The sequence below is a fragment of the Barbatula barbatula genome (genome assembly GCF_947034865.1).
Source record: "Barbatula barbatula genome assembly, chromosome: 1".
NCBI classification, from domain to species: domain Eukaryota; kingdom Metazoa; phylum Chordata; class Actinopteri; order Cypriniformes; family Nemacheilidae; genus Barbatula; species Barbatula barbatula.
In genome coordinates this window covers 32,441,829-32,452,130 of record NC_136766.1, presented here as the reverse complement: position 1 = coordinate 32,452,130, position 10,302 = coordinate 32,441,829, and positions in this window count along the sequence as shown.

Sequence of the window (10,302 nt, the reverse complement as noted above, 5' to 3'; positions counted from 1 at the left end):
CAACCGAGTCAACACTTTTGTTTACATACTGCTCTTGAAGATCCACCTGATGGTTCAGACCAGTTACTGCAAAACAAAACAACAAAGAGTCAATGACTGATTGATATTCATTCAAAGATTCATATTCGTTTCATCATCACGTGACTTACTTGGCATGTCTGTTACATGTGGATTTAACCCCAGTTCCAGGGATTCGTCTTACGGTCACCGTGGTGTTACTGAGGATGATGTCCGCATCATCAGTGTATTCTGTGGGAAACACACAATTGCGTACAGTCTGTCCACACCAACCAAAATGTATTTTTTTATATGTCCCTTTAAAACTATAGGCTAATAAGAAGTCATTTTCATAATCACATTTAATAATTTACAAAAAACAATGCGTCAGTTTAAAGAGAGCAAATAATTCAATGTTTACATGTAAAATAGCAGAACTTACCTTCATTGGTTTGGTGGTTTGTGATGCTCAGATCGCAGCGCTTCAGTTTCTCTCGTCTCATGATTTGACGTTTCAAATCTCCGAGAGTGATGTGAAGGCCATCAAAGATCACCGTGTCGTGTGTAAGTTTACTGAAAAACTTATAATGAACACACGGCATGTTGACTCGGCCGCGTTCTGACGCCCCTGCAACAATAACAACAGATCAATTAATGCAATAAATGACAGAAATGCAGAAGAAATCAACAGAAAAGGCCAACAAGTTATTAACCACAAACACAATATATATAATCAACACAAATATGAAGTTGAAAAGTCAAAATTTTGATAACAACGAGGATGTAGAAATGTGCTCTCAGGAACAGCGATTAGCAACACCAAACAACACTTTGCGTGTAACCATGGAAACCGATCAAGCGCATCAATTGAAGGGTTCCCGATGACGCAAACGTCAAAGCAAGATGGCACATTCAGCACAACTAAACTAAAAAATAAAGTTTTTTTGAAGTGTGTTATCAGTGTTTGGTGTCTTTGATTAAATGACTCTATATGGTTACAGCTTGTTACAGGAAATGTGTCATTTTGATGAATCCTAACAGACTTTTTCATCATTATTTAGGCTTTAATGTGGACAAAGTAAATGCGATTTATATGAGTGATGTCATTTTGAAGTAATCATACCCAACTGTGATATAATTAATTTGCATTGTCTCTAAAAATCCAATCAAAATGTTTTAGAGATTTGTTTTTATTTACCTCACACCGGGCACGAGCATCATTCAATTGAACTGCGTTCTATCAGGTCCTGCCAAATGCGCGCGCGCAAACGCGGAGTTCACATATAGGGAAAACACAGCATGATAAGAAACATGTCGGATCACGTTCTTTAATGACGCAAATTAAATGATTTTTCTTCGAGTCTTTGCAGGAATAAGAAGGAGATTCGTATTCAAGTGCAAAACAAGAGGCAGCTAAAACCGCGCTGAAAGCTTCATAGTTTAAATAACTAAACAAAAAGATCTCACAGTATATGAACATCAAACAAGTATTAAATAAATAAAGACTTCTGGATTAAAACTTTGATAATGAATTGAATGTGAAACACAGCCCTCTAACAAACAAACATGAACGCCTGGACTCCAGACCCACAGCAGAAAAACGGTCTGCTGTCTCTGCTGTCGGTTCAGATCTCCTGGAGAAAAAGAAACACCATCATTTGAAGTTTGCCTACCTCCCTGTTAACAAACATATTCATTTACTAAGAAAACAAAGTATTTTAGGTCAAAAATTATTTTGTATTAATTTCTTTACGTCACATATTTGTATCTTCTCAAAAAAAGCATCGGAGCTTTTTTTCTCAGCATTTAAAACACAAAGATTTATCCACATAATCTTATCCAAGAACTAAAAGTATAAAATTGTAACTCGAGGAAACAGGAAGGATTACAAATGTTGCATACCAGGATTGCATCAGATGCAAATACCATATTTCGATTTATAATTTTTTTTAAATGACTGATAAATACAATAATTATTAAATACATAATTCAGGACTTTAGTGCCTTTTATATTTTGTGTGCTTTTTGTAAGTCACAGAGCTGCTTACAGTCAATGATTTTGTTATTGTTATAGTTCCGTGTTACCTGTGACACTGTCCTTCAAATTGTATTTACATAGAGATAATAATGAACATTTTTCTGGGGCTTGAGTGGATTAGTATTGTGTGTGTTTGTGTGTGTATCAGAGCAAGGATTGCTGCTAAATCAAAGGTTTCATAAACACTCTTCAAACTTTATTTACGTTATTAAAAAACTTTACTCTTTATTAAGTCTACTGTGCTATAAACTAGAGAAATGCAAAAGAAATAAACAGAAAAGGTCAGCAAGTAATTAACCACAAACACAATATATATATTCAACACAATAATGAACTTCAAAAATCAATATTAAGACAACAACGAGGATGTAGATTATTATACATAATATTTACATAATACAGTATATACATAATGATGATGAAGCGCTCTGCATGTTCTTCACAAAACAGCATGTTTGGTTTTCTTGTGCAGAGGTGAGGAGCCCTTTTCTTCATCATCATTCTCGCTCAAGTCCCGTCGCCTCTTACCAGAGGGTAAATTGGTGCGAGAGCTGTGAGGGCCAGAAGCGGACGAGCTGGATGGATGGCTGAGGCTCGGGCTTGCGGAGGAACACGCCGATTGAGACCGAAGCGGTTTCTGGTGGAGCGAGAAACCAGACCCCTCGACTCTGTTCTTAAAACGGTTCACTTCCTGTGTGAGCAAGAACCAGAAAACGGTTTGTAAGAAGACAGAGCTCGATGCTTGAGATCAAACGTGATGTTCACAATCTTACCTGGCGTAAGAACATGTTGATATTCAAAGCATCAGTAGACACACAAGACTGTTTGCAGGTGGGACAAACATGTTCATCCGAATCCAGAAGACGCGTTCGAATACCTGCGACCAAACAATCACATATGTTCTCGAAGGTCAAAAAACTTTCTGGGTAACGTTTGTTTGTGCAGAAACTCACAGTCGTCGCAGTAGCTGTTGCTGCAACAGGGAGTCATCACAGCATCAGTGATGAGATCTTTACAGATCGGACACAGAAAAGCATCAGGCACCGGATCTTCATCTGAGGTCGGCGAGGACTCCTTCTGGGGTAAGAAAGGTGGATTGTCTTTCTTCTGAGATGCGTAAGCCTCACTAAACAGAACAAGCACAACTACAATTATCAACCAAATGTAAACGTGTGTTCATGGTGAGGTCTCTACACATATGACAGCTGTAAACTCACGCATTAATGATGGGAATGACGTGCTTTCCGGTGCTGCTCAGCATCACTCCCTTCGTGTTGGGGTTGTCCACCTCCATTAGGAAGCTGACTGGAATGCCTGCGCTTCTCCGTATGCGCTTACCCCCAATAAAAGTTGGATCCTGCGAAGGCACAAGCAACATGTTGCATTTACATTCATGGCATAACATGCGCACAAATGCTGCCCACAGTTTAGTATTGTGTTACCCGTGTCTTTGGGCAGATTCTGATGTGATGCCCAGGGATGCCACAGTTACGGCACACATAGTTCGGCGGAAGGCCTCCAACCAGCTTGAGTGCTTCACTGGTAAGTGATGATAGTCATGATGGAGAGCACTTGAAAATTCTGCTCGTGATGTGAATGTTATTATACTCACTTCACAGGATAGTAAAAGCGGCTGGACTGGAACATGACAGCTTTTATTTTGTCCTCTGATGCATTTGTCTCAGCCAGATTCTCAGTCTGTAGATGTAGAAATAAATGCTTTATACGCCTGCAGTTCACATAGTTTTCATATTATTCAGTGGATTCTGGTACCTCGAAGAGCTGCACCAGTGACAGCGAAGAACCAGACACTTGCTATTGAAAGAAGAACAAAGAGATTTATTATTACCAGGCAGAACCCCATCACACCCAGAGAGACAAACTCAACACACTTAAAACAATGCAAACAGAAACCCACCGATTGATATTTTAAAGCAGAAGTCAAAATCAAAGTTGACTGCAGAAATCGTGAAACTTATAAGGCGATGTGATGTTGTACTTGTAAAAAGAATTTGAACTTACTGAATTTATAGTTAAATTACATGTGGGGATATTGTCCCAGACTTCTTCATGGTCAACTCTGACCAGCTTAAAGAGATCATACAGTACAACGTAAACAACCGAGTCAACACTTTTGTTTACATACTGCTCTTGAAGATCCACCTGATGGTTCAGACCAGTTACTGCAAAACAAAACAACAAAGAGTCAATGACTGATTGATATTCATTCAAAGATTCATATTCGTTTCATCATCACGTGACTTACTTGGCATGTCTGTTACATGTGGATTTAACCCCAGTTCCAGGGATTCGTCTTACGGTCACCGTGGTGTTACTGAGGATGATGTCCGCATCATCAGTGTATTCTGTGGGAAACACACAATTGCGTACAGTCTGTCCACACCAACCAAAATGTATTTTTTTATATGTCCCTTTAAAACTATAGGCTAATAAGAAGTCATTTTCATAATCACATTTAATAATTTACAAAAAACTATGCGTCTGTTTAAAGAGAGCAAATAAGTCAATGTTTACATGTAAAATAGCAGAACTTACCTTCATTGGTTTGGTGGTTTGTGATGCTCAGATCGCAGCGCTTCAGTTTCTCTCGTCTCATGATTTGACGTTTCAAATCTCCGAGAGTGATGTGAAGGCCATCAAAGATCACCGTGTCGTGTGTAAGTTTACTGAAAAACTTATAATGAACACACGGCATGTTGACTCGGCCGCGTTCTGACGCCCCTGCAACAATAACAACAGATCAATGAATGCAATAAATGACAGAAATGCAGAAGAAATCAACAGAAAAGGCCAACAAGTTATTAACCACAAAAACAATATATATAATCAACACAAATATGAAGTTGAAAAGTCAAAATTTTGATAACAACGAGGATGTAGAAATGTGCTCTCAGGAACAGCGATTAGCAACACTAAACAACACTTTGCGTGTAACCAAGGAAACCGATCAAGCGCATCAATTGGTTCCCGATGACGCAAACGTCAAAGCAAGATGGCACATTCAGTACAACTAAACTAAAAAATAAAGTTTTATTGAAGTGTGTTATCAGTGTTTGGTGTCTTTGATTAAATGACTCTATATGGTTACAGCTTGTTACAGGAAATGTGTCATTTTGATGAATCCTAACAGACTTTTTCATCATTATTTAGGCTTTAATGTGGACAAAGTAAATGCGATTTATATGAGTGATGTCATTTTGAAGTAATCATACCCAACTGTGATATAATTCATTTGCATTGTCTCTAAAAATCCAACCAAAATGTTTTAGAGATTTGTTTTTATTTACCTCACACCGGGCACGAGCATCATTCAATTGAACTGCGTTCTATCAGGTCCTGCCAAATGCGCGCGCGCAAACGCGGAGTTCACATATAGGGAAAACACAGCATGATAAGAAACATGTCGGATCACGTTCTTTAATGACGCAAATTAAATGATTTTTCTTCGAGTCTTTGCAGGAATAAGAAGGAGATTCGTATTCAAGTGCAAAACAAGAGGCAGCTAAAACCGCGCTGAAAGCTTCATAGTTCAAATAACTAAACAAAAAGATCTCACAGTATATGAACATCAAACAAGTATTAAATAAATAAAGACTTCTGGATAAAAACTTTGATAATGAATTGAATGTGAAACACAGCCCTCTAACAAACAAACATGAACGCCTGGACTCCAGACCCACAGCAGAAAAACGGTCTGCTGTCTCTGCTGTCGGTTCAGATCTCCTGGAGAAAAAGAAACACCATCATTTGAAGTTTGCCTAACTCCCTGTTAACAAACATATTCATTTACTAAGAAAACAAAGTATTTTAGGTCAAAAATTATTTTGTATTAATTTCTTTACGTCACATATTTGTATCTTCTCAAAAAAAGCATCGGAGCTTTTTTTCTCAGCATTTAAAACACAAAGATTTATCCACATAATCTTATCCAAGAACTAAAAGTATAAAATTGTAACTCGAGGAAATAGGAAGGATTACAAATGTTGCATACCAGGATTGCATCAGATGATAATACCATATTTCGATTTATATATTTTTTTTAAATGACTGATAAAAATACAATAATTATTAAATACATAATTCAGGACTTTAGTGCCTTTTATATTTTGTGTGCTTTTTGTAAGTCACAGAGCTGCTTACAGTCAATGATTTTGTTATTGTTATAGTTCCGTGTTACCTGTGACACTGTCCTTCAAATTGTATTTACATAGAGATAATAATGAACATTTTTCTGGGGCTTGAGTGGATTAGTATTGTGTGTGTTTGTGTGTGTATCAGAGCAAGGATTGCTGCTAAATCAAAGGTTTCATAAACACTCTTCAAACTTTATTTACTATATTAAAAAAAACTTTACTCTTTATTAAGTCTACTGTGCTATAAACTACAGAAATGCAGAAGAAATAAACAGAAAAAGTCAGCAAGTAATTAACCACAAACACAATATATATATTCAACACAATAATGAACTTCAAAAATCAAAATTAAGACAACAACGAGGATGTAGATTATTATACATAATATTTACATAATACAGTATATACATAATGATGATGAAGCGCTCTGCATGTTCTTCACAAAACAGCATGTTTGGTTTTCTTGTGCAGAGGTGAGGAGCCCTTTTCTTCATCATCATTCTCGCTCAAGTCCCGTCGCCTCTTACCAGAGGGTAAATTGGTGCGAGAGCTGTGAGGGCCAGAAACGGACGAGCTGGATGGATGGCTGAGGTTCGGGCTTGCGGAGGAACACGTCGATTGAGACCAAAGCGGTTTCTGGTGGAGCGAGAAACCAGACCCCTCGGCTCTGTTCTTAAAACGGTTCACTTCCTGTGTGAGCAAGAACCAGAAAACGGTTTGTAAGAAGACAGATCTCGATGCTTGAGATAAAACGTGATGTTCACAATCTTACCTGGCGTAAGAACATGTTGATATTTAAAGCATCAGGAGACACACAAGACTGTTTGCAGGTGGGACAAACATGTTCATCCGAATCCAGAAGACGCGTTCGAATACCTGCGACCAAACAATCACATATGTTCTCGAAGGTCAAAGAAACTTTCTGGGTAACGTTTGTTTGTGCAGAAACTCACAGTCGTCGCAGTAGCTGTTGCTGCAACAGGGAGTCATCACAGCATCAGTGATCAGATCTTTACAGATCGGACACAGATAAGCATCAGGCACCGGATCTTCATCTGAGGTCGGCGAGGACTCCTTCTGGGGTAAGAAAGGTGGATTCTCTTTCTTCTGAGATGCGTAAGCCTCACTAAACAGAACAAGCACAACTACAATTATCAACCAAATGTAAACGTGTGTTCATGGTGAGGTCTCTACACACATGACAGCTGTAAACTCACGCATTAATGATGGGAATGACGTGCTTTCCGCTGCTGCTCAGCATCACTCCCTTCGTGTTGGGGTTGTCCACCTCCATTAGGAAGCTGACTGGAATGCCTGCGCTTCTCCGTATGCGCTTACCCCCAATAAAAGTTGGATCCTGCGAAGGCACAAGCAACATGTTGCATTTACATTCATGGCATAACACGCGCACAAATGCTGCCCACAGTTTAGTATTGTGTTACCCGTGTCTTTGGGCAGATTCTGATGTGATGCCCAGGGATGCCACAGTTACGGCACACATAGTTCGGCGGAAGGCCTCCAACCAGCTTGAGTGCTTCACTGGTAAGTGATGATAGTCATGATGGAGAGCACTTGAAAATTCTGCTTGTGATGTGAATGTTATTATACTCACTTCACAGGATAGTAAAAGCGGCTGGACTGGAACATGACAGCTTTTATTTTGTCCTCCTCCGATGCATTTGTCTCAGCCAGATTCTCAGTCTGTAGATGTAGAAATAAATGCTTTATACGCCTGCAGTTCACATAGTTTTCATATTATTCAGTGGATTCTGGTACCTCGAAGAGCTGCACCAGTGACAGCGAAGAACCAGACACTTGCTATTGAAAGAAGAACAAAGAGATTTATTATTACCAGGCAGAACCCCATCACACCCAGAGAGACAAACTCAACACACTTAAAACAATGCAAACAGAAACCCACCGATTGATATTTTAAAGCAGAAGTCAAAATCAAAGTTGACTGCAGAAATCGTGAAACTTATAAGGCGATGTGATGTTGTACTTGTAAAAAGAATTTGAACTTACTGAATTTATAGTTAAATTACATGTGGGGATATTGTCCCAGACTTCTTCATGGTCAACTCTGACCAGCTTAAAGAGATCATACAGTACAACGTAAACAACCGAGTCAACACTTTTGTTTACATACTGCTCTTGAAGATCCACCTGATGGTTCAGACCAGTTACTGCAAAACAAAACAACAAAGAGTCAATGACTGATTGATATTCATTCAAAGATTCATATTCGTTTCATCATCACGTGACTTACTTGGCATGTCTGTTACATGTGGATTTAACCCCAGTTCCAGGGATTCGTCTTACGGTCACCGTGGTGTTACTGAGGATGATGTCCGCATCATCAGTGTATTCTGTGGGAAACACACAATTGCGTACAGTCTGTCCACACCAACCAAAATGTATTTTTTTATATGTCCCTTTAAAACTATAGGCTAATAAGAAGTCATTTTCATAATCACATTTAATAATTTACAAAAAACAATGCGTCAGTTTAAAGAGAGCAAATAAGTCAATGTTTACATGTAAAATAGCAGAACTTACCTTCATTGGTTTGGTGGTTTGTGATGCTCAGATCGCAGCGCTTCAGTTTCTCTCGTCTCATGATTTGACGTTTCAAATCTCCGAGAGTGATGTGAAGGCCATCAAAGATCACCGTGTCGTGTGTAAGTTTACTGAAGAACTTATAATGAACACACGGCATGTTGACTCGGCCGCGTTCTGACGCCCCTGCAACAATAACAACAGATCAATTAATGCAATAAATGACAGAAATGCAGAAGAAATCAACAGAAAAAGCCAACAAGTTATTAACCACAAACACAATATATAAAATCAACACAAATATGAAGTTGAAAAGTCAAAATTTAGATAACAACGAGGATGTAGAAATGTGCTCTCAGGAACAGCGATTAGCAACACTAAACAACACTTTGCGTGTAACCAAGGAAACCGATCAAGCGCATCAATTGGTTCCCGATGACGCAAACGTCAAAGCAAGATGGCACATTCAGCACAACTAAACTAAAAAATAAAGTTTTATTGAAGTGTGTTATCAGTGTTTGGTGTCTTTGATTAAATGACTCTATATGGTTACAGCTTGTTACAGGAAATGTGTCATTTTGATGAATCCTAACAGACTTTTTCATCATTATTTAGGCTTTAATGTGGACAAAGTAAATGCGATTTATATGAGTGATGTCATTTTGAAGTAATCATACCCAACTGTGATATAATTCATTTGCATTGTCTCTAAAAATCCAATCAAAATGTTTTAGAGATTTGTTTTTATTTACCTCACACCGGGCACGAGCATCATTCAATTGAACTGCGTTCTATCAGGTCCTGCCAAATGCGCGCGCGCAAACGCGGAGTTCACATATAGGGAAAACACATTATGATAAGAAACATGTCGGATCACGTTCTTTAATGACGCAAATTAAATGATTTTTCTTCGAGTCTTTGCAGGAATAAGAAGGAGATTCGTATTCAAGTGCAAAACAAGAGGCAGCTAAAACCGCGCTGAAAGCTTCATAGTTTAAATAACTAAACTAAAAGATCTCACAGTATATGAACATCAAACAAGTATTAAATAAATAAAGACTTCTGGATTAAAACTTTGATAATGAATTGAATGTGAAACACAGCCCTCTAACAAACAAACATGAACGCCTGGACTCCAGACCCACAGCAGAAAAACGGTCTGCTGTCTCTGCTGTCGGTTCAGATCTCCTGGAGAAAAAGAAACACCATCATTTGAAGTTTGCCTAACTCCCTGTTAACAAACATATTCATTTACTAAGAAAACAAAGTATTTTAGGTCAAAAATTATTTTGTATTAATTTCTTTACGTCACAAATTTGTATCTTCTCAAAAAAAGCATCGGAGCTTTTTTTCTCAGCATTTAAAACACAAAGATTTATCCACATAATCTTATCCAAGAACTAAAAGTATAAAATTGTAACTCGAGGAAATAGGAAGGATTACAAATGTTGCATACCAGGATTGCATCAGATGCTAATACCATATTTCGATTTATAATTTTTTTTAAATGACTGATAAAAATACAATAATTATTAAATACATAATTCAGGACTT